This window comes from Cucurbita pepo, chromosome 10, assembly GCF_057944985.1.
Source record: "Cucurbita pepo subsp. pepo isolate OVF chromosome 10, ASM5794498v1, whole genome shotgun sequence".
NCBI classification, from domain to species: domain Eukaryota; kingdom Viridiplantae; phylum Streptophyta; class Magnoliopsida; order Cucurbitales; family Cucurbitaceae; genus Cucurbita; species Cucurbita pepo.
The window spans coordinates 12,787,165-12,812,892 of record NC_141807.1 but is presented as its reverse complement, the minus strand read 5'-3'; the positions used below and the strand labels follow the sequence as shown (position 1 = coordinate 12,812,892).

The following is a 25,728-nucleotide window of genomic DNA, read 5'->3' as shown; positions in this document are numbered from 1 at the left end:
GTGCTTCTCTCAATCGTGCATCAGTAATGTTAGTATTGTCGTCTGGATTTTCCATGCTACAAAAGAAAGGTAAAAGAAAAAAAAAGGACCTCACAAGCGCTCCCTCACGTGTATTCACTCGTAAATGTACTTCACTCGTGTTTAGCACTCAACACTCGAATCAATGTGTCACTCCCTTACAAACTCACCCTCACAATTGAGCACACACAAATCACACTCCAAAAAACAAATTGGGATGTGAGACAAGCTATGTTGTAGAGCTAAGTGCAATTCAATGTGAATAGACAGCACACTCAATACATAAACAAGGGTATTGAAGGAGCAATTCGAATAACGACAAAGAAACGAATTACAGAAAGAAAATGATTAAGGACTAATTTAGACGTAGGAACATATGAGAGTTACATATAATAATCAAGAGGAAAAAAGAAAGACATTTAACATCAATATGCTTTCTTTCTTTCAATGGTTTTTTTTTTTCTTCTTATTCGCAAAATCTAATCAATTTACCAACAAGAAAATTGATTTAGAAGATCTTAAAGAAGAATATAGTGTTGATAAGATGGAGATCTAACACTTTAAAGAACAGAAAAAAAAATGTATTTTTTTTTTTTTGTTATATATTTTTGTGATAGAATATGAACATTCTACACAAACTGAGAAAAAAAAAATAATAAGAGAATTAAAAGAGATAAGCGCAATGAAACATATATCCGATATTGAGCCTAAAGCTCTGATACCAAAATGATATGGAAATCAACCCAAGGGAAAGTATGGAACGGATTACCTTGATGATCAAGATCAAGAGTAAAGAAAACTCGTTTCTAAACTCGTGATTCGAATCACTCCACAAGAGGTTTGATCAATACCACTTGAATGACTCTACATGCAAGTTCTAAACACAAGAATTTGCAAAGAAAGTTTAGCTCTCAACAAAGCTAAAATAGAAATTCTATTCTCAATTCCAAAATCTGATGTCTAATCAAAGAAAAGAAGGCTTTATATAGCCTTTACAAACCGTAACCTATGTAATATATAACTCCAAAATTAAATGGGCTAGTAAATGAGAAATACCCATAACCTCCATATTAAAATGGCTGGTTAATGGTGGAATATAGTAACCTATGTGGGTTACAATATAACCTACTCCTATATTTAAAACTAGCTTAAATATGAAAACAAATAGTTAAACTATAATTAAATAATGCAAATAATAAAATGGCTTATTAGTCATCCTTGGACTATTGATAAATTCAACGGAGTTCATTAAATGCAACTTAAAGTGCATTTAATTCATCTCTGTCTTGATGCTCAACTTTGCATAACATATAAGGGAGGTCACCAACGTCTTCTAGAATTTCCTTTGATGAGCTCACCATAGCTTGAATATAACTGTATAAGGTTTGTTGTAGCTTCTTGGCTCTCGTCCTTGTAATTGGACCTTGAGATATGGAAATTCCTTGGTCGTTGTTCATATCACCGCGCCATGAGATCCTCCATGTCCTCATCGAGATCAAGTCGATCCATCAATGTATCCATCTCCTTGTAATAATCTTCCACAGACTTGCGTCCTTGTTTCAATGCTAGAAGCTTTTGGGCCATGTCCCGTTGAAAATATTGTGGAACAAAACGCTTCCTCATGGACTCTTTGAACTCGTACCATGAATCAATTGGTGCTTCAAGGTTTCTTCCCCTACTTGACATCAATTTATCCCACCAAATTTGAGCATATTGTTTGAATTGAGCAATGCATAACAGTACCTTCTTTTTATCACTAAAATTATGACAGTTGAACACCGACTCCACCGTTTTCTCCCATTGAAGGTACTCCTCTGGATAGGTTTTGCCATAAAACTTGGGAAGTTTTAATTTGATGCTCCCCACGTTACGATCAATTCTATCATCATAAAGAACTCGTTGTTGTAAATTATGATACCTTCTTCCATGGTCTCGCCCTCGCATCAAGCCATGACCAACCGCATGTGGATTATCCTCGTGGTGATCAGAATTGTCGCCCTCATATGTATCGGTTGAGGGCGTAGGTTGTGGAATCCTCTGTCGTGCTTGATTTTGAATCTCCAATCTTCCTATTCGATCAGTCAACTCTTCTATTCCTCGAATTAGTCTTTCCATGGTTCGTTGTTGTGCTTCTCTCAATCGTGCATCAGTAATGTTAGTATTGTCGTCTGGATTTTCCATGCTACAAAAGAAAGGTAAAAGAAAAAAAAAGCACCTCACAAGCGCTCCCTCACGTGTATTCACTCGTAAATGTAGTTTGTAGGAAATCCCTGGGGAGTGAAGGGATAGGTGGAACAAGAGGGGATGGAAGAACTACTGAAAGTCATCCATAAGATGGAATACCTTTCTGGCTATACGGAAGGGGGGATGGCTCATCAATCAGAGGGTGGAAATTGACTCCAATCGGAAGACTTTCTTTTCCATAGGGATTGCATACCCGGATTAATCACTTCATGGTAGAGAACACGAGGGCTGAGCGATGATCGACCTACCTCAGTTTTTCATCGGTTTACCCGCTTGCTGAAACCTCCCTCCATAGCCAATTGAATGGTTGGTTGGATAGCCACTTAACTGTTATGAATAATGAAAGATGAGGAAGGAAGAGTAACCCCTGTAGTCACATATTACTAGACTTCATCTAGCCCACTCCCCTCCCTATCTCTCTCGACCCATTCACCGGAGTATGTTGGGCTGGAATGCTTCTATTCCTATCCCATCCTTGATTTATGATCTCTGGGCCTTCCCGCTATCAGTCCTAGTGCAAAAGCATATGACTGCGGAAGACTTCTTTCCCCCCTCAAATTGATAGGGGTAGGAATTCCTATCAGAGTCTCGAAGGTCATTTTGTCATCAGTGGAGAAGCATGCGTGATAGGGATACTCCTGTCTGTATGCTCATGTTCTGGCTTTCAAAAGACGAGTAAGTGCCGTGGGTGGAGGTGTAAGGGAGTTTCGGTAACAAAGCCCCCGGATTTCAAAGTGCAACCCTACCCTCTCGTATCTTTTCCCTATCTAAGCTATATCAACAAAGCCAACTAGAAAATCTGCTTGTCAATTCATTCTTGGTGTAATACTAACTCTACAATGATTTGTGTCAGAATTTTGCACTGATTAGGTGTGAGCTAACAGGGCTAGGGCTCATCTGTGTGTATTTGTCTCGAGCTTCTTGAACGAGGTAAAGCATGAATTGACTCTCCCTGAACAGTAAAGACTATCGATGAATGAGAGTGAACTGGAAGGAAAGAAGAAAGATGCATTCCCCGGAACTGTCAGTCAATCCTCAACTCCTTATTCATGAGAGTGAACTGTCAGTAAATCCGAAAGAGAAAACCGTCACCTTTATTCCCTTCTCTTATTGAAGGAGGTAAACTCGGCGAGCAGCTTCGCACCTTTCCGATTCATTCTCCTGTAAAGACCAACAAGAAATTCATTCTCTCTCTCCCTGATTTTTTTGATTCAAAAGTGTATCTTTACCCTATTTTGAGGGAGAAAAGTGTATCTTTACCCTATTTTGAGGGATAAAAGTCTATCTTCTGTCTATTTTTAGGGAGAAAAGTGTATCTTTACCCTATTTCAACAGTAAAGACTATTTATGACTGAGAGTGAACTGGAAGGAAAGACGAAAGCGAAAACAAGATGAATTCGACTCAACAGTCTGTCAAGACGAAACGAAAGAAGAATTTAATTAAACTTTACAGTGAAAGAAAGAAGGGAAAGAGAAGGGAGACGACACTATCGATGAATGAGAGTGAACTGGAAGGAAAGACTCAACAGTTAGTCAAGACGAAAGACTCAAGATTCGTCATCGTTCACTGTCAGGAAAGACTATCGAATAATCAATGAGAGAGAACTGTCAGTAAATCCTCAAGAGTCATTCTTTAATTGATCTTGATCCTGAACCTTAGCTGCTTTTCAAGACTCAACTCAAGATTAATTCTTTCTCTTCCCCTTCACCTCTCCAACTCGGTTTCACAATTCCATTTCCTTCGCCTGTCGGCCGCTGCTGCAGCTAATTCATTTACTGAGACTCTCCACTCCAGATGAATTGGAACCCCTGGCCCTGTACTATGACTGATGAACCTGAACCTTACTGTAAACAAAGACGAAGACAGAGTTGTAAGTTAAAGAAGGGAGAGGAAAGAGACAGAACAGGAAGAGAAGCGACTGAACCGGAAGTCAATCCTCAACTCCTTAATACGATAGATATTGCCTTTACAGTCTTTGAATCAATGAAGACGCTTACTTTCCCGTCGAGTAAATTCAATCGAAAACAAGTACAACTCCGGAACAACCTTTGACGATATTTCCCGAACTTGACAGGATAGTAAAGAAAAGCTAATTGATTGAAGAATCCAATGAAAGATTCATTCGCCGGAACAGTAAGGAAAGAAGAAACATCAATTATCCTGAACCCTTACTGGCGGTAAAAGAAAAGAGAATTGAAAGACTCAACCTCAAGCTAGCTACTGAACCTGAACCTTCAAAGACAAGGTCAAGTCGAAAGGATGGAAGAGAATGCGGCTTCTTCCTTTTCCTATTTATGAATGAACTGTAAACACTATCGATGAATTCTCCTTCACTCCTCCGCTTTATTTTGTCTCACTGTTTCACTCCTCTCCCTCTCGGTCGAGCTGTTTCACTCCTCTTCTCGTCTTCGTTGCTTCGCTCCTACACCTGAACCGGAACCTTAGACGATATTACCTGATTGTGATTGAAGAGGGTAAAGAGGACGACTATTTATTCTTCTTTTCCGATATTCCCTGACCTTCTGATATGAACAACGACCAAGGAATTTCCATACCTCTAGGTCCAATTACAAGGACGAGAGCCAAGAAGCTACAACAAACCTTATACAGTTATATTAAAGCTATGGTGAGCTCATCAAAGGAAATTCTAGAAGACGTTGGTGACCTCCCTTATATGTTATGCAAAGTTGAGCTTCAAGACAGAGATGAATTAAATGCACTTTAAGTTGCATTTAATGAACTCCGCTGAATTTATCAATAGTCCAAGGATGACTAATAAGCACATTTTATTATTTGCATTATTTAATTATAGTTTAACTATTTGTTTTCATATTTAAGCTAGTTTTAAATATAGAAGTTAAGGTTATATTGTAACCCACATAGGTTACTATATTCCACCATTAACCAGCCATTTTAATATGGAGGTTATGGGTATTTCTCATTTACTAGCCCATTTAATTTTGGAGTTATGTATCACATAGGTTAAGGTTTGTAAAGGCTATATAAAGCCTTCTTTTCTTTGATTAGACATCAGATTTTGGAATTGAGAATAGAATTTCTATTTTAGCTTTGTTGAGAGCTAAACTTTCTTTGCAAATTCTTGTGTTTAGAACTTGCATGTAGAGTCATTCAAGTGGTATTGATCAAACCTCTTGTGGAGTGATTCGAATCACGAGTTTAGAAACGAGTTTTCTTTACTCTTGATCTTGATCATCAAGGTAATCCGTTCCATACTTTCCCTTGGGTTGATTTCCATATCATTTTGGTATCAGAGCTTTAGGCTCAAGATCGGATATATGTTTCATTGCCCTTATCTCTTTTAATTCTCTTATTATTTTTTTTTTCTCAGTTTGTGTAGAATGTTCATATTCTATCACAAAAATATATAACAAAAAAAAAATTACATTTTTTTTCTGTTCTTTAAAGTGTTAGATCTCGATCTTATCAACACTTTATTCTTCTTTACGATCTTCTAAATCAATTTTCTTGTTGGTAAATTGATTAGATTTTGCGAATAAGAAGAAAAAAAAACCATTGAAAGAAAGAAAGCATATTGATGTTAAATGTCTTTCTTTTTTCCTCTTGATTATTATATGTAACTCCCATATGTTCCTACGTCTAAATTAGTCCTTAATCATTTTCTTTCTGTAATTCGTTTCTTTGTCGTTATTCAGATTGCTCCTTCAATACCCTTGTTTATGTATTGAGTGTGCTGTCTATTCACATTGAATTGCACTTAGCTCTATAACATAGCTTGTCTCACATCCCAATTTGTTTTTTGGAGTGTGATTTGTGTGTGCTCAATTGTGAGGGTGAGTTTGTAAGGGAGTGACACATTGATTGGAGTGTTGAGCTAGACAACCACGGTTCATCGCTCGGAGAGAAAGAATAGAAGCAAGCATTTCCCGTTCAGTCGGTAATGAATCAATACGCAGGGAAACTCTCTCTCTCCCATGATGGGAATGGCAAGTTTCGTACAGGCTCATATTGGGTGTGGGTATGCTCCTTCCATAGGCCACTTTCCAGAAGGTCTTCAAGGTAGATATGCTCTTCTTCTCAGAAAGACCATACATACCTTTTGGTCAGGGGGCACAGAAGGGAGAGTGTGCCGGGTTTCAAGCCTGGTTGCATGTGACTGAGTTGGGAGAGGGGGGGGGGGGGGCGAATAGATCCGCTTCACTGCAAAATTGCATTTGTTTTTCCTTCTTTTTCTAGTAAGATTGAAATATCATCCTTCGAGAATCTTTAATCCTCATCTTCGTCATGCTATGAATATAGGTAGGCAAATCACGCCATTTCTTTTTCAGAGTAGCGGGAATCTGATATAATTCACTTTCACTTCTCCAAGCATCTTTTTCGATTCTTTTCCCACTTTCTTGTTGTTAGCCAAAAATAGAATAGAAGAAGATTCATAATTCACATTAATTTATTACGTCCGCTGTCCTCAAAAAGAGATTGTTAGCAAGCAGCACTATTACTAATTTCCGTTCGATAGGTTCCCTTCCCATTCGGGGGCTGAAACCAGCATTTCGCCACATGCATCGTGAATTGGATCAAGATCACCAGCTTCTTAATTGGATTTGGCTCTCGAATTGACTATTGAAAAGGAGGTGAGGTGATGGCTCTCTTTCGACCATATGCATCTCGAACCTGGTCTCCAACCGGCATAGAAATTGGCCCAGCACTCGAGGGGCCCCTACCCGGTCTCAAGAACTCGAGCGGTCTTTATAGTGGTAGCCGATTCAGATTGTATAGCTGCTGGGAAGCATAAAGATCGATCCATGTCCAGATTGCAACGCATTAAGATGTCAATGCCCAGTAGTGAATGTGTTCCCGGTGGGGCGGCTATCGTCAGTGTTCTAGTACAAATCATATCTCTATCTTTTTCAAAGCACGTCAAGACCAAAACAAAATGTAATAATCATAGTGCTTGAATTTTCTTTAATAGTTTGGCTGGGGTGATAAATAAGTGAGTGAATCTCGATCTCTTCTAGCTCTTCTAACTCATACTCTCACGGTTGTCCATGTCTCTAAAAAGAATATAGAAAGATCTCCCCCAAAGTAGTTTGCATATCTCGAACTACCTGTTGATCCTCGTATAGATTCTGAATGCTCTCATAGGGCTGCACGGAAAGCTTCCTTAAGACCGGATCATTATAGATTTGGTACCAATCGTGACATTTGAGAAGCTTGTCTATGACTTGCTCTAGCTGACTCTGATGAGACTGATTGCGCTTTTTACTAGTGTCTACAATTTGTTAATTATTTCTTCGTCTAAGTATTCCCCCCAGACAGCTCCTTATCTTCTTTGAAGAGATACAACCATATGGGAGCCCAGGGTGAAATTGCACATCGAGTGCTCTGCCCTCCCACTCGGTAAAGCACGAATCTTCTTAGTGGTAGTATGCTTGGAGGCATTCCTGTTGAATACCCCCGCATTCAGGTGATACCCACCTTCACTATGTGGTTCCTTTGCCACTAGAACGGCCCGGCTGTCGAATAGTTGCCTAAGTCTCTCACCAACTCCTTCTTTGTGGTAGGTCTTCTATCCGCATGAGTGTTAGCGTAACAAGAATGAATTTCTTGATTGGGGTGCCCCTTCCATGCTTCCTTCCTTCATTTGTCTGTGCTCCATCTCTACCAATAATGAAAGAAAGAGGTTTGTCCTTCCTGCGTCTGCTTGCTACTCCCACTTTCTTCTTTGTGATTGCCTTTACAAAGTACACGTCATTCATTCCTTTTGCTCTCGAGATCCTAATGCCAACTGCAAGATAACATCAGAAGCGTCAATGTAGAGTATAATAGGTGGAAGCTCTTCTCTATGTACTTGTAGTTGAGTAAGGACTGTAAGCTTCAAGTCCCTTCTGACTTATCCTCTTTTTTAGAACCAAGAAGATTTGCCAATCATGAGGAGTTGAGTCTGATTCTTCGCCTACCACTAATAGAATAGCTTCGTCCGGGAAATGCGTCCCCTTACTAATCAAATCAAGCTCATAGTCACGGGCGTGGTCTGCTCCTGCCCCTTTGCTTTACTCATTTAGGGCTTCTGGGTGACGTACACAATATCGAACTCTGAGAGTCACATCTGCCACCTTGCCCATGAAGGCTGGCTTTTCAAAGAGATACTGAAGCGGGTCCATCCTTGCAATCAGCATGGTCGTATAGTTCAAGATGTAGTGGCGTAGGCGTTGCGAGGCTCATGGTTGAGCACAACCGCATTTTTCTAGAACCGTATACCTTGTCTCTCATAATTAGTGAACTTCTTGCAGATCGAGTATATTGCTCTTTCTTTCCTACCTGTTTCATCGTGGTGACCAAGGACAGACACAACTCATGGATCCTTTCATTACTTACAGATGCATCAGGAGAGGTCGACCAGGCGTTGGCGGTACCAGGATGGGAGGATTGAATAGAGATTTCTGCACTTTGTTCACCTTTGGCAATGCTCCTTCCCTGTGTCTATCTTTTCTTCAAGAAGGCGGGGTCTTGCCCAAGACTTGTCGATCATGTCATCAACATAGACCCACATTTCCCCTTGTTCATTATATCATGAAAGAGCACAGTCATGGCTCGCAGGTAGGTCGCCCCGGCATTCTTTAGACCAAAGGAGGCATCACCTTGTAACAGAACGTACCCTTCTATCTGATATGGTGATAAACGCTGTTTTCTCTCTGTCTTCCTCGGCCAACTTGCTTGATCCGGTTATATCAAGAGAAAGCATCCATAAAGGACAGCATCTCATGTCCAGCGGTCTTGTCCACCAGAACATGTGAGGGGAAGAGGAAAATCTTCTTTTGGGCTTGCCTTAGGCGTCTTTGGACTCAGGGAACCAGCTTTCAAATTGAGGGAAAAACCAATCGTTCGAAGCGTGACCATCCAATTGAATCTCGTTACCCCATGTATTTATTCTTAGTTAGTTAGGAACCTGACTCGATAGCGCAGGCACAAGACCTTTGATTGCAAACAAAGAATAGCGAGACCGCATATAAAAAGGTATGGAACCCAAGCTGACCTTATTATTATTCAACAAAGGGGAAGGTTTGAAAAAGGGTAGTAGGTGTAGGTCTTTCCAGCCTCATTAATGCAATGGAACTCAATCACTTTCAGAACTGGCCTTGGAAGGAAATCTTTATTCAAATCATATAATCTTTCAGAAGCTGGCATCGCTAGTGGACTCCTCCTCGTCGATAGCCAGCAGTTGCCGGAAGGGACTTCCTTGCCTTCAGCCTAGCCGCCTTGCCCGCCCTTTCGGACTACCTTACTGACGGGCTTGCTTTCCTGCCTTCGGCCTTCAGAGGGTATGCTCTAGTTGCTGCTGGCAGCTCTTAGCTGAATGCCTTGCTTCGCCCTACAGCTAGTGGAGACACCGACTAATAAGATTGACGAGAGGAGAACACATGTCGTGGTCGAGACAAATGATGATTGTCTTACTCATCCTTCTCTTCTTTCTAGGCCTGGACTAATGCTTCCTTATGTCCGCCATTAGCTTAAGGCTAGTGTAACGGAGGGCTTCCTCGCAAGAAGCTTTATAGTCAGGGACAGCTTGTTTGCCTTTCTTCTTTCTTTTCCGTACGCTTGTTTGCCTTTCTTCTTTCTTTTCCGTATGTTAGGGTCGTTCGGGCGTAAAACCGAGTTGCATACTGGGCTGGGTGAAGCTTAGTCCTTCGGACCTTTCAATCTCGCAACTTTAGTAGCTAAGCGCTCGCACGCTTTAAGGGCAGTTTCAGGTATTGCACTAAGAAAGACTCCTGCCGTTGCTAAAGGTCAGATTTTCACTCAATTTCTTTCAAATTGAAAAAGAAGAGGAGCAAGCAAGATAAGGCTTTTCAGGCGTATCGCGCAGGAGCTCGAAAGCTGCGAAAAAAGTAGAGCTGTGAAATCGCTGTGGTGAGGTATTGGATTGGAAGTGTTCAACGAATCGAGAGAAAGACAAAAGAAAAGAAAAGAGCACCGTGCTATACTGGCAGAGCTTCTGCAAAACGAGGTAGGTATAGGTAGCTTTCGCTAATGAGAGATGGGTTTGGGGATTAGGTCTCCTATTTCATGGAATTAGTTTGATCTTTATTAGTTTCTTTTTAAAGCTGCATTCTCCTTCCACTTTGATTGAGCTCGACCCCATTTTAGAATCATGGAAGACTCTCCAACCCAGAGCAGCGAAACTAACGACTCTTTTATAAAGTCAAGTAGAATTAATTACCTACTTTTACACTCATTTGAAAGCTGAATGAGATAATAGACTTACATCACCTTTTTCTTCTCTGATTTCACTCTAAAGCAATTATGAGACTGACTGAACCGACACCCTTTTCTTTTACCGATGGAACTCTTGAATAAGGGGCTGAGGATTGAATGGAATCTCTTGTAAACTCAATCACTACTGAACGAACTTGATTGAACGCGAGGTAAATAAGAGGATGATTCTTGACTACTCTCCGGTAAACAAAGAAAGATGAATGAGACTGAACCACTTACTTCCCCTTTTCCGATATTCCCTGAACTTATTGAACTCGGGTAATTGCTAAGTCAATCCTCTTGATGAATGAAACAGTAAACACTCAAGAAGCATGATCCTTCACTCCTCTCCCTTTGGTCGAGCTCTTTCACTCGTGCGCCTCTACACCTCGGGCTCACCGCTTCGCTCCTCTCCCTTTACTTACTGTCGAGCTCTTTCACTCCTTTGTTGCTTGCTTGCTTTCACTCTTGCCCTGATATTACCTGACCTGAACTACTGAACGCACCTTCTTGATCTTCTCCTCCTTCTCAAATGAAAGATTCGTTAGACTGTAAGGACCATTGATGATTTAGTCGATGCTTTCCCTTATTTTTAGGGCTATTTGAGAGTATAGGTAATTCCATATATTAAGTCAATCCTCTCCCGCGACACCCTTTTATTGATTTAACTCAGCTTCGCTCATTCACAGTCAGTTCGTGTTCGTTCACCTTTCACTCTTTGTAAACTAAGACTCAACTCAAGCTTTATTCATTCTCGTTCACTACCTAACTTGTCCCTCATTGAGCTCTTTCACAAGGTAAAGCCGAAAGAAGACGGATTTCACTCTCCCTTCACTCTCAGTCAATCCTACTTATGAATGAGACAGATGTAGTAGACAGTAAGATAAAGAAGAAGAAGGAAGGGCATTCTCTGTACCCTATTTATTTCTTCTTTCTCCTTGTTTACCGGATGGATTTCTCTGTAAAAGATCAGTACTCCTTATTTAGGACTCCCTCTTTCTTAATTATCCTTACTTAACTACTTGACTCACCTTCTTTGACTCGGGGTAAAGCCTATGAAGTAGCTCTCTTGCTTTCCTTGGATTCTGTCTTCAAATTCAAGATTAATTCCCCTTCCGTAAACTATCTGCTTCTCAAGCTCCTTCCCCTATTTCTTCTCGAACGGTAACCGTAAACTAAGACTGCCCGAAAGATGAATTAGAGTTTCGTAACTGAACTCAATAACTAAATCACCTATGGCTCCTCTCTGTCTGTCTTAGCCTTTGCTTTCTAGCTTTTTCTTTTATTCCCGCGGATTGAACTGTTAACCTATTTATTCAAGAACTGTAAACTAAGACGAAAAGAAGTCAAGAATGATCCCTGAATTCCTAGACCTATTCAAACACTCTTTTATTTATTTACAGGAAAGTCAAGAAGAAGGATTAATGAGACTAAACCCTACTGTAAACAAAGACTCCACTTCAAACCAGGACTCTTCTTTTCCTATAGATATTACCTAACCTTCCCCTTCTCTTTCTTGAACTGATCTTGATCCTTTCTTGCTTGTCCCTATTTCTTATTCTAACACTGGTAAACTAATGAACTACTGAAGAACTGAACTCGGGCTGGCTCCTTCATTCCCGTGAACCTTTGATTGACTATACTTCCCTTCTCTTACTCTTTGTTATTCAAAGTCAATAATGCCATCAAGGATATTCAATTAATTTACTCTATCTATCTTTGATTGATTGAACTGTAGTAAACGAGGCTGGCTGGCTGAACTGCTTTTCTTTCTTTACCTCTTTTGGTAATTATGGAATTAGGTGTTTGTTTAACTCGGCTTCTTTCACCACTCTTTCATTAAGGAGGAAGTCAAGGCGAACCATTCTTTCTCTTTTACAGGAACCTTTACTCTCGCGAGTTGCTTTGCTGCTGCACCCTATTTATTATGGAACTCTGTAAACTCAATAACTAAATAACCTAAACTGCGCGGCTCTAACTCTAAACTGCTTGGTTGGTTGGTTCCTAAACTACTTAGTTGGTTCTTTCTTCCTCTTCCTTCCTTAAAAGGGTTCCTTCACCTGACTATACTATGTCCGGTCAGTTCGTTCTTGTGTTAATTTATTCGACTGTAAAGACTATTAAAGGCAAACTAGAGTATCAGCTCCTTAACTCATTCACCTGTCGGTTTTCCAATTCCATTCCCTGAACCGGAACATCTCGGTTTCCCAATTCCATTCCCTGAACCCGATGTAACTCGGGAATTCTCTTCTCAGAAGTCTGAAGGAAGAAAGCAAGAGAAGAAAGAGGAATGAATTATCTATCTATCCCTTACTTAGACAGTGGAAAGAAGAAGAATGAAACTTGACTACAGTTATGCATCAAATGAAAGAAGAAGAAATTCAGGAGTTAGCAGTCAATTCATTCCATCGTTCACCTTTCCCTGATTGAACTTGGTAATTAGGAAGTCAGGAAGGAAAGACTGAATGAAGATGCATTCCCCTTTACTAAAGAAGAAAGAATCAAAGAGAAATAGAAGGCTGCTCAAGCTATTCCATTGCGCCTGCCCCTTCTGGCTACTTTACCTGAACTTTCTGTAACTGATCTTTTCGCCTCTCCCTATGTTTCCCTTCTTTCACTCTGGAATAAGGTAATAGGTTTTTGGTTTGGTTCTTTCTCCTTCTCCTGCCATTGGTAAACTCGGTTGAACAAGGTCAATAGGCTGGATAGGATGAGAAGCTCCTTCGCCGGTCTCAGAATTCTATTGCCTTCCCCTCGGCCGGTTGATTGATCTGATCCTTCACTCTTGACTTTAGGACCATGAATTAAAAAAAGCACTATCTTTCCCTGATTTTTTCGATAAAATGTTATTCTCTCCCTATTTTTCGGTTTCATTGCTCTGCTCCTCTCCCTCTCGATCGGGTTGCTCCGCTCCTTCACCTATCGGTCTAGTGGCTTCCTTCGCTCTTGAACCTGACGAGAATGAAAGGAAAGAAGGTAAAGGAAAGAGGAATGGAATCAAAAAACACAAATTATCCTGACGAGAAAGAAAGAAGAAGAAACCAAAAAGAGAAAGCCGAACCAACCCCCTTTTTACCCTTTTCCTTCCTCTGCCTTCACTGTCAAAGAGAAGAAGGAACTACTCATCATTCTCCTTTTCTTTCTATTTATTCAATCAATTAAACAAGAACTCTTTCTTTCTTTCACACTCACTGTGTAACCTCAATCAATCACTACTGACCCTTCAGCCAGCTTCTGTTCTGATTCATGATCTTTACTTTAACTACGGATACTGAACCTACCTGCCCCTCTCTCTCCTCTCCCCTTTACAGTCTCACCGCTTCGCTTCGAGTCGAGCTGCTTGCTTTGCTTGCTTGGCCCCTTTCCCTTTCTTTTACTCTTCCTGCCTGTAAGAAAGATAGATGTATTCTCTGCTGCCTGCCGACTGTTTGTTCTCCCTATGTATTCTTTCTAATGGACTTGACTGGACTCTCCTCTCTCTCTTGTAAACTAATTAAGCTTTTCCTTCAAAGAAAGAAAGACTCTTTGCTTGCCTTGTTCTCGCATATTCTATGAATTCTCCTTCACTAACTCCTACACCTGCCTCACCATCTGTCCTAAGATGAGACACAAAGACAGGGGAATTCTTGCTCAGACAAAGCTACTTTTTTCTTGAACCTTACATGAGCTACTGATCATAACTTCCTTATTCAAATTTCGAAGCGAGTGTTCAAACTTAACCATTGAAGACTAGCCCTTTCAACCTGTGGTTTGGATGGAAAAAGTATACAACAGATACATTCATTGATTCTTACTAGCTCATTCCCTTCCCCTTTGTGCTTCCTTCTTCATTTGAAGCCGCGTTCTTACTAGCTTTGTCAGTACCTTGAGTTGATCTACCAAGGCGAAGTTCTTTCATTCCTTTACCGAGCTACGGATCCAGGAGCTTCACGCGCTACTATTTGCTATAATAGCTATCTATTCTATAAGAAGGAACAAGCTAAAACGCTGACCTTTGAGACTGAACTTCGATGCCCTCGCCTGACCCCCCTTCTCTTCACGAATAAAGCAAGCTCTCAGTCTCCACTTGGATAAGCGGCATTGCCGTTCTTATCTTAAGTTTAAGTAGAGGTTTTGTTTTCTAAGATTGGGAACATAACTTATACGCTTCAGGCGAGGAAGCAGATATGCCACCAACGGGGCAAAAATATCTATTCTAGTATGTATGTATATTCTATAATATTGCTAAAGTCAAGAAGTTACTGTGCAGGGGCGGAATAGCCAAATTAGCTTTCAAAAGGGCTTACCTCGCCCGATACCATACCTTTATTTTTTTTCACTGTGTGAGAGTGCTTTCCCCTTTTTGATATCCTCTTTATCTGCTTTTATGGTCGATCTTTCTTGTCCCAACCATTCTTCTTAGTCTGAGTTCCGATCACAATAAGAAAGGAGAGAATATTGATAACAAAGTTTTCATCTTGTTGATTCCTAGGCCTAGTGCTTCTTCCTCTATGCCGCCTATTGCTACTAGTGGGGTAGGGTTAACCTGCAATATGGAACCCAGTCGTGCCTGAAAGAAAAAGAAGAAGATGGAAAGATGTCTTTCTCACAGCGTGGAAAATTACATCAACCTTGATTTCATTCACGTCGGATGTCACCGAAGACATCACATCTTGTGTTTTCCCCTTTGGACACTTCCACGATTTCCTTCTATAAGTTGGTTTCCAGCCGATCAAGAATCTATCTTGATTTAGATATTTAGAAATCTGAATGAATATGGATAGATGCCCACATCAAGAACTTGCCACAGAGAGAATGAGTTTACAAGAGAGTCAATTCAACAATTATTAGACATAGGTTTAGGAGTTAAGGAGCTGATACTCAAGTTTTCCTTTATAGTCTTTACAGTCGAATAAATTAACAAGAGAACTGACTGGAGTAGTATAGTCAAGAAAAGAAGGCGAAGGAACCCTTTTATTTAAGGAAGGAAGAGTAAAGAACCAACCAAGCAAGCAGTTTAGGAACCAAGCAAGCAAGCAGTTTAGAGTTAGAGCCGAAGGGAAGCGCAATTTAGGTTATTTTATTTAGTTATTGAGTTTACAGAGTGAAAGAAGAAATCGGGTGCAGCAGCAAAGCAACTCGCGACAGTAAAGGTTCCCGTGAAAGATAAAGATGGTTCGGCTTGACTTCCTCCTTAATTCAAGAGTAGTGAAAGAAGCTGAGTTAAACACCTAATTCCATAATTACCAAAAGAGGTAAAGAAAGAAAAGCTGTTCAGCCAGCCAGCCTCGTTTACTACAGTTCAATCAATCAGAGAGAGATAGAGTCAATTAATTGAATATCCTTGATGACCTTATTGACTTTGATAACAAACAGTAACAGAAGGGAAGTATAGTCGGTTCAGGGGTATGAAGGAGCCAGCCAGAGTTCAGTTCTTCAGTCGTTCATTAGTTTACCAGTGTTAGAATAATAAATAGGGACAAGAAAGGAGAAAGATCAGTGAAAGAAAGATAAGAGTAAGGTCAGGTAATATCTATAGGAAAAGAAGAAGAGTCCTGGTTTGAAGTGGAGTCTTTGTTTACAGTAGGGTTCAGTCTCATTAATCTTTCTGATTGACTTTCCTGTAAATAAATAAAAGAGTGTTTGAATAGGGGAAGGAGTGAAGGGATCATTCTTTCTTCTTTTCGTCTTAGTTTACAGTTCTCGAATAAATAGGTTAACAGTTCAATCCGCGGGAATAAAAGAAAAAGCTAGAAAGCAAAGGCTAAGACAGAGAGGAGCCAGAGGTGATTCAGTTATTGAGTTCAGTTACGAAACTCTAATTCATCTTTCGGGCAGTCTTAGTTTACGGTTACCGTTCGAGAAGAAATAGGGGAAGGAGCTTGAGAAGCATATAGTTTACGGAAGGGGAATTAATCTTGAATTTGAAGACAGAATCAAAGGAAAGCAAGAGAGCTACTTCATAGGCTTTACCCCGAGTCAAAGAAGGTGAGTCAAGTAGTTAAGTAAAGATAATTAAGAAAGAGGGAGTCCTAAATAAGGAGTAATGATCTTTTACAGAGAAATCCGGTAAACAAGGAGAAAGAAGAAATAAATAGGGTACGGAGAATGCCCTTTTGCTTCTTTATCTTACTGTCTACTACATCTATCTCATTCATAAGGAGGAATGACTGAGAGTGAAGGGAGAGTTCATTCAGTCTTGTTTCGGCTTTACCTTGTGAAAGAGCTCAAGAAGGGACAAGTTAGGTAGTTCACGAGAATGAATAAGGCTTGAGTTGAGTCTTAGTTTACAAAGAGTGTGAAAGGTGAACAAACAAGAACTGATTGTGAAGGAGCGAAGCCGAGTTAAATCAGTAAAAGGGTGTTGCGGGAGAGGATTGACTTAATATATGGAATTACCTATACTCTCAAATAGCCCTAAAAATAAGGGAAAGCATCGACTAAATCATCAAAGGTCCTTATAGTCTAACGAATGTTTCATTTGACAAGAAGGATCAGAGAAAGAAAGAAGGTGCGTTCAGTAGTTCAGGTCAGGTAATATAAGGGCAGGAGTGAAAGCAAGCAACAAAGGAGTTAAGGATCCATCCTGCTTCTTGAATGTTTACTGTTGAATGAATCAAGAGGATTGACTTATTAATTACCCGAGTTCAATAAGTTCAGGGAATATCGTCTTTGGTTCAGTCTTTCCTTACAGTTCACGATCAGTGATTCTTGTTTCGTCTTTACTGTTGAGTTTCATTCATCTTTCTCTTTGACAGTGAATAAATAGGAATAGGAGAGGAGGTTAGAGTGAAAGAAGGATTTCAGGAGAGAAGCTTACCTTGTTCAATCAGCGAGAGTCAATTCATTAGCTGCTTTACTTTACCTCAATAAATGAACGAATAAATAGGGAGGGGATAAGTAGTTCAGGAGGTTACCTCGAACAAGAACTTCAGGGAATCGAGAGAGAGAGGTGAATAAGCTGATCTTTCTTTCAGTTGTTCAGTCTTAGTTAGTTTACAGTTAAGGAATCAATAGGGGAAGGGAGAGGATCAGAGAAAGTCAGTTAAGTCTCATTTCTTCTTCTTGAGGATTTACTGAAAGTGCACGAGAATTGATTCTTCTTCATCTTGAGTGTTTACTGGTCAATCCGGTCAGGTAATATCAAGTATAAGGTTTGAGCTTGAGTCTTGTCTTTCAAAGCTAGCTGCTAATTCCATTTATTATAGAAGAGTAAAGGAGAATGACTAAAGAGTCTCCAAGATTTATTTTACTATAAACGCGGAGAAGGTAGAGGTGAAGGTTTGAGGTTCAGTCTTTCCTTTCTTACCAGAGAGTAAAAGAGTGAAATCAGGTTGTTTAGGTTCAGTAGCTAGCTTGATCATTAATCTTCTCTTGCTTTCTCTTCAGTTACTTAGAATAACAAGGGTGAAGTAACAAAGGGTTTGCGGTTCAGTCTTGACTTCCTTAATTACAGATGAGAGACCAGACAAGGATAGTAAGAAGGAGCTGATCATCCAGTCGCTTGACCGTACGGAGTAAAAGAGTGAAAGAAGAATCGAATCCTCCAGCCGCTTTACCGAAAGAGTTCCATCAGTCTAAGGTTTAAGGTTGAGTCTCATTCATCTGACGTGTTTACAGTTCGTCAAAGGAGAAGATCCTGAATCAAAGGAAAGCAAGGATGATAAGCGCCTACAACGCTGGAATTTGCAAAGCTAGAGGTTCTTCTAGAATCCTTGCAAAACGCTCACAGAGAAAGCTAACTTAACGAATTGATTCCAATCAAGAGCTTGTTAGAAGATGAATGACTCTTAGATCGAACTTTTCTGATACACAGAAAGAGTATCAAGAAAACACAAAGGTTTTTTCTGTATTCAACGAAAAAATCCCCCAAACATGAATATTACATGCCTTTAAATAGGCCGAGAAGATAACCCTAACAAAATAAGGTTCAGCCACCAACCACTAATAAATGCTAATAAATGCTATTAAATACAAATTGAAGAATATAAGGCAATTCATACAAACGATTAATAAATGCTATTAAATATAAAATGAAGCAAATAAGACATTAATAATTTCCTTAATTGGTAATTCAACTACCAAAGGCAAATCTTCTAATTACTTTCCAATATCAGCCACTCCATTATCTTCTTGATTTGATGTGCTAATGCTATAAAGATTTTTGGGCTCAAAAGTCTTTGTTTCAACCGATACACTAGCTAGCTTTTGAAGATGCAATGTATAGGTCTCTTGAATCTTCTTAACCTTGCTTCTTGTAATCGGTCCTTCGGGTACATGCACGTGATCAGTTGTTGGATTCATATCATCCCCCCTTTCTTTAAAAGGATTTGTCCTCAAATCAAATTCTTCGTTCTTTCTAGACAAGAACTGAATATTGTTTTCTTTTCCCACTTTTTTTTTTCTCACCTTTACCTTAGTTTCTTCTCTCCACTGTTGTTCTTCAGATTCTTTTCTTTTCTTCTCTAATTTCAATTGGTCACAATGTACTTTATATGGAGACAATGGAAGTAAAGTAAATTTCTTCTCACATAAAGTAAAAGTATACTTGTTCATCAAACCATCAAATGTTACCTTTCTATCATATTGCCAAGGTCGGCCGAATAAGATGTCCCCCGCATGTATTGGTACGACATCACAAAGAACTTCATCTTTATATCTTCCAAGAGTAAAAGAAATAAGAGCTTGAGAGTTCACCTTAATTTCTTCTTTGTTTGTTAACCAATGAAGTTTGTATGGTTTTGGATAGGGATGGACAGAAAGTTGAAGTCTTTTTACAAAGAAGCTGCTTAATTTCTTTGTTTGAGTAATCAATCCCTCTGGCTGGCTGGAAATCCCCACCCTTCCTTATTCACACCGTTTCGAACACAACGAGTGAGTACATTCCAAAGTAACTGTGACTCAGGCATCTTTACCCTTGGCCATGAACCTCCCTTGTATTTTTTATTCACGCAACTCTTCTATTTTCCTATCCAAAAGGAAAAAAAAAGAGAAGTTGGTAACTCTCAATCAAATAGAAAATCTAGTCTACTAATACACGGTTTTGCATTTAAGTATCTTGCTTGTATAATACTGTTGCCCTAGCCATCACATTTTCATTTTCGTTCTCACTATTCAATTGGAACCCCGCGCCGAGTCCAAGTTTGACGGAAGTTGAATCCAGTTTAGTTTGATTCTTTCTCTTTTCTAACTTATTCTTTCTAAGTCTAAAAACTCTCAAAAGAAGGGGAAGTGGATTAGTCACAGCTATTTTCTTGTTTTTCTAATCTTCTTCACCGGGGGGCAATAGCTAGAATGAAAAAAATGGGAATACCACCGCATCCGGGAATAAACGATTGATCTCGATTAATAGACCCGCTAAAGCCCCGAACCATATAGTACTTACTGCCGCACGGAGAGATATGTTTTTAGATCTCGCATTGAAACCCCTCCTACTTGATATTAATTTGTAATACATATAGGTAGGTATTACCATCAAATGTCTATATAGTGAATAACCGCTTGTTATGTCTTTGTTATTCTGAATATATGACACTAAAGAGGAAATGGCAAGATAATTTGTGTATCTATCCCAATGGAGGAAATCAATCCAAAATGTGGAAAACAAGATAGACAGACAGAGATTCTCTACAATGAGACTGTAGACCAATTTAAAGGGATGTAGCGCAGCTTGGTAGCGCGTTTGTTTTGGGTACAAAATGTCACGGGTTCAAATCCTGTCATCCCTACCCCTATTACTTATCTTCTGAACAGTAACGAGGAAGAAATTGAGATCCATAAAAATAGAACATACATATAACAAATCAATCCTTGATTTTGCTTTCAGTTTCTCATATAGAGTTGCATTTAGTTTGATAATAAAACGCTCTACGTTCAGTTCGGTAGAAGGCGCCCCCGATGTCGTAGGTTCAAATCCTATCGTGATTCGATTGTTGTTGTTGTTAGATCAAAATTAGACTGAAATCATTCAACAGAAATCACAATTTGAAAGTAGTAGGTCCAGCAAAAAAAGCACTTTTCATTAATCAAAGAAAGGCCCAACAGATCCACACGTCTCTATTGTAAATATGATGCGGTCACAAATAATCCAGCCAAAGGAATAGGAATTAGACCTAATACGATTCCAAATAGAAAAACAGAAATCATTTCCATTTAGTTGAACGAGGAACAAGGAGAGGGAGAGGGAAAGGGAATATCTATCCCGCCGCAAAATCTTAATCGTGCCCATGAATCTCACTAGGAATTGGAAATTGAATTGACAAGGTAAGGTAAAGAACTCCACAATATATAGAATATATGGAATACCACGGAAACCTTTCCTCCCTCTTTTGAACATTCAATTAATTGAAAGAAAAGAAAATAAGTCGTATCTTATTCAGACCGATAAATAGAGCTGAGGTTAGGGGGAAATCAAACTGCTAGTAGAAAACCGAAATAACTAGTTATAGTGGGTAGGCATGACGAGGCTAAATGAAATACATTCTTTTTATCCATATGTTTATAAAGCAATCTACTACTTCCCTAAGTTTCTATTTTTGAAAGATATGCGGATGGATAAGTCAAAATACCAATTTCATTTGTGGACTATGAGAATCCCTTTCCTGAATTATTAGAAACCAAAACCAGTCTCACATTTGACCCAATCTTCGCTGTCTAGCCCGAAGCCAATAAACGAGAGAACTCTGACTACTACTAATAGTACATACTGGAATTTGCATCATTTTCTATTTCATGGTACATGATTATACATCGACAAGCAAGAAGAAAAGAAGAAGAAAGAAATTCTCTAGCGCTGAATTTAGAGACGGATTGTGAAATTGCTTTATTGTCTCAGAAGAAGGATAGCTATACTCGGTATACTCTCTCTCAATCAAGACGCTCTGGGTACTAGATTGACGATCACCCAAAGATGCCATTTTCCGTTCATTTTCATTTACTTATCTCATCCTTTATGGAATCCCTCTTTTAACTGTACAAGAATATGTAGAGGCATGTCTGGAAGCACAGGAGAACGTTCTTTCTATTATTTATTACCAGTAGAAGAAAGAGAGAGACTGCGTCATTCATTGCATTACTATACTTGTTCTATTCATTGCAGGTTGGTTATTCGTCAACACGGGGTTAGCTTACGATGTCTTTTTCAGCTCTCGTCCAAACAAACAAGTATTTTACAGAGAGGCGACTAAGGAATTCCATTAATCACTGGCCGGAACAACTCGATGAATTTAGTAGATCTTGTTAGGAGGAACAAATGATGATAGAGAAAACCTATCCCATTTTGACAGGGCGTTGGCTGTTCACGGACTAGCTGTACTTACACCTACCTTTTCCTTTTTGGGGTCAATATAAGCAATGCAGTTCACGAAAAACCTAATATGAATGAGAGAGCTACGGCACAATCAAGCCCTCCACGAACAAAATGGTGAATTGAATCGTACCAGTCTGGGGATTCTTACTGTTTGACTTCTTTTTTCTTCAATGTTCAGATGAGAAGCAAAAAGTCAAGGAATTGGAATTCTCTTATCCCACCCATTCGGACAGATATCATCTCAAAATTCTCCATGACTGTTTATGTCTGCCGCATGACCACTTGATGAAATAGGGTAAATCCCCGAGACTACTAGAAGGATTCCTTTTTACCTGATAGGTACTGTAAAAGGTATTCCAGTGATCGGTTCAATAGGTCTTTGCTTTTTCCGTTCATATTCCGGATTGGGGGCATCCTTGTAGTAATCCTATGAACTGGGTTGGACCTATTTCGATTCAAAATGAGAAAAGAACCGGGCAGCAGTAGGAGCCCTAAAGAGGAAAGAAAGGGGCAGGAGCACTCGACCCTTTATTAAATGCAAAGATTTTGTTTACCTCCCTCCTGTAAGAAAGAAGAATCAGTTTCGAATAGGACCCGAAAGGCAGGGGTGAGTGCAGTAGACGTTTGAAAGACTATATATATAGAACTCAAATCTTTCATCCCTGTTTCGAAATAGAATAGAATAGGCTGTCTGTGGCGAGACTCCTATTATTGCAGTTCTTTACCCCGCCTCCAGTCACCCCTGTGTGGGAGGGGTCATGCTTGGAGACTGATCATTTGTGGGGAATCAAACTATCACGCAACTTGCATTCCGGTTTCACATATCGAATGGGGGAGTTACGGTTTTATAAGGATTCACTATCCCTGGCATAGCAAGGACTAAAGAAAGCAGAGTTGCACGGAAATTGCCTGCCGGACAGACTAAGTGAGTCTAATTCAGTTACTAATTTATGCTGATCAAATGCCTACCTTTTTTCAGACGCCTTCTCTTTAGCTTTTCATTCATTACAAACAAAGTGATTGAAAAAGACAATTCCTTCTATACTGCTTCCTGACGAATGATTCATAGGTACGGATTGCCTGGTCTTCCCTGCCTGCATCCGATCGACTCAGACCTACCAGCCCTGTCTACAGGATCTCATTCAATAGATCCAACCCACCCATTTTAAGGGTACCGAGAGGAAGGAGCGAAGCAGCAATGAGACCATAAAGAAAAGGTGAATGAGCCAGCCAAGCAAGCAGTGAGACGAGAAGAGCATTTAATTGACTCAACTGGAAAGCAGAGGAGAGGAGAGAACCAGCGAGACTTATAGTTGTAGAGGGGAATGAGGTCAGGGAATACACCTTTACCGAGACTTGAAAGTCCAGTTACATTTGAATGTGGATAGGATCTAGCCTAGCCTTACGAAAAAGAAGAAAAATCAGGTAAGGAGAAAGAGAAGACACCTTCTTTACAGTGGTTGAAGGGAAAGAAAAGAGACAGACCCGAAAGGATAGGTTCAGGTTCAGCAGGAATCGGAAAAGGAAGAAGACGAAAAGGAAGATAGAGTTTACTCTTCTGAAAGTTATTGAGTGAAGGAGAAAAAACCAAACAAAGTTAAGGAAGGAGTGAAGGAGATAAGGAGTCTGAAACCAAAGCTAAGGAGCGAAGGGAAGGAATAGAGGTTCAGGATCATGAGTCTTGAGTTAAGTCTTGACTGACTATTCACTCTCATGAATAAGGAGTCTTTCCTATCCCCTCTTTCTTGAACTGTAAAGGGTAGGTTACGGAGTGGAGCTCGTTCACTCTCATTAATCGAGAGTAGAGGCTTTCCTTTCAACACTGGATGAATAAGGAGAAAGATCAGTTAAAGAATGAATCTTGAGGATTGACTTCTTAATTACCTCGGCCCTAAAGACCTCGATTTTCTCCCTCAAAATAGGGTAAAGATAGACTTTGATCCCTAAAAATAGGGAGAGGATAGGAGAATTCTTATTTTTTGAGTGTTTACAGTCGAGTTCCAGAGGGAAATCAGGGAAAATGGACTCTTTTATCCCTCAAAATAGGGGGGAGGATAGAATTTCTTTTCTTGAAGCTCCAGCTATTAGGGAAAAAGGTCTTACGAACTTTGACAGTCATATGGGATAGAATTTCTTTTCTTGAAGCTGAAGCTGTTAGGGAAAAAGCTCTTTTAATGTTTTACCCCTATGTTGGATAGAATTTCTTCATTAATGGTACTTACAGGATCATGAATAAGGAGTTGAGTCTCCTTCTCTTTCCCTTCTTTCTTGAACTGTAAAGTCGTCTTCTTCTTTCGTCTACCTTCTTTCAGTCTCTACTTTAGCGAGTCCGGTTCAGGTGAAGTAGCTAGCTCTTTTTCGGTTTCGTCTTTCAAAGCTACTAATTCATTCTAGAACTGTAAAGGAGAAGTAGCGAAGGGAAGTCTCAAGAGTGAAAGCAAGAAGCTCGACGAGAAGAGGTTCCAGAGTCAGTAGCGAGACCAATAGGGAGAGGAGGGAAATCAGGTTCGTTCACTAGTCAGGTTCGTTCAGTAGTTCTGTCGAATTCACTTCTTCTTTTCTTACAGTTCCCGTTCCTGAGTAAGTAGCGAGACTCTAAAAGGGAGGATTTCAGTCATAAGGGAAAAAGGGAATATCGGTGAAGGATTTCATGACTAAAGTAATCAGGGAAGGTGTTAAGGTTCAGTAATTATTTCGTTTACCTCGTGAAAGAAGAAGTAGGATCAGGAGTCTTTCTCTTGTCTCCCTTCCTGAACTGTAAAAGATAAGAGAGGGTGATAAGATAAGGAACCAACTACAAGAGGAATAAGATTCGGATTACCTTGTTGATCGAATATCTCAAGGCAAGAACACTCGATTGAGATTCGAATCACTCCACAAGCAAGATCGATCATGTCTAGCTTGAATGACTCTTGCTGATCAAATATCTCAAACACTTGTTTGAGATTCGAATCACTCCACAAGCAAGATTGATCATGTCGAGCTTGAATGATTCTACATGCAATCTAAACTACATAGAATTGCAAAGAAACTTAGCCATTGGCTAAAGAAAAGCACAAATGCTTCTTTTAATATATTTTCCAAGTCTACCTTACAAATACAACATACATGACTTTATATAGCCTCAAAAATGAAACTACTAAAGGTATTCCAAGAGTTGTAACATTCCTACTTTATGACCATAATTAGCCATTATGTAAATGTAACCGAAATTAAATAACAAGTCTTAAAATACAATAACTCTAAATTACTCTAAATTGTAACCCACCCAAAATTTACAACAATCAAATTTCATTCTTCTTCAATGTAGCATGAATTGAAACATCTTTTTGATAATTTTGACAACCTTTTCTTCACATCTTCATTGAAGTATATTGTATGATTGATGTCTCTTGGTTCATATCAGAGGGGCATATCGGGGCAGGAAATGGAATTGCTTTACCCAGAGGTTCAGTAGCTAATTAATGAATTGACTCTCATGGAAAAGGAAGGAAAGAAAGAATCGGAGAAGGAATCTTGAGTATTGATCTTTTACAGTTCAATCTGGATTTCATATGCTCGGACAGGGGAAGGAGGTGACAATGATGAAAGAAGGGAAGTATCGGGTCGTATAAGGTTACGGAGTAAATTGTTTATTCGCTGCTCTTTCTTCTCTTCGTTTACAGTGAATCAATAGGGAGAGGAAAGAAGGGAACAAGGAGTTAAGTTAAGGAGAGGGACGAAGACCTGAGACCCGTAGGGCGAAGAGGTTCAACCGCGAGACCAAAGGGAGAGGGTTGAGGTTTCGTCTTAGTTTACGTTTACTCTTCAATCAGGAATCGGAGAATGAATCGGCCAGTTTACCCTGCCTGTTCATCAGTTCAGGTCATAAAGTCAAAGAAAGGTGAATGAGCTAAAAGCACACCAACATCATTCTAATCCAAGCCTAGTTGTAGAGGAAAAGGAA

The 25,728-nt window shown here is 39.7% G+C and overlaps 1 non-coding gene and 1 pseudogene across 1 annotated transcript; both read left to right on the top strand.

Moving 5' to 3' along the window:
- The first annotated feature begins 20,128 nt into the window (after positions 1-20,128).
- TRNAP-UGG (transfer RNA proline (anticodon UGG)) lies at positions 20,129-20,202 on the top strand. Its single transcript has one exon. It is a non-coding gene; the product is annotated as a tRNA-Pro (tRNA).
- A 1,010-nt stretch (positions 20,203-21,212) lies between these two features.
- On the top strand, positions 21,213-21,853 carry LOC147790757 (uncharacterized; annotated as a pseudogene).
- Positions 21,854-25,728: the final 3,875 nt, after the last annotated feature.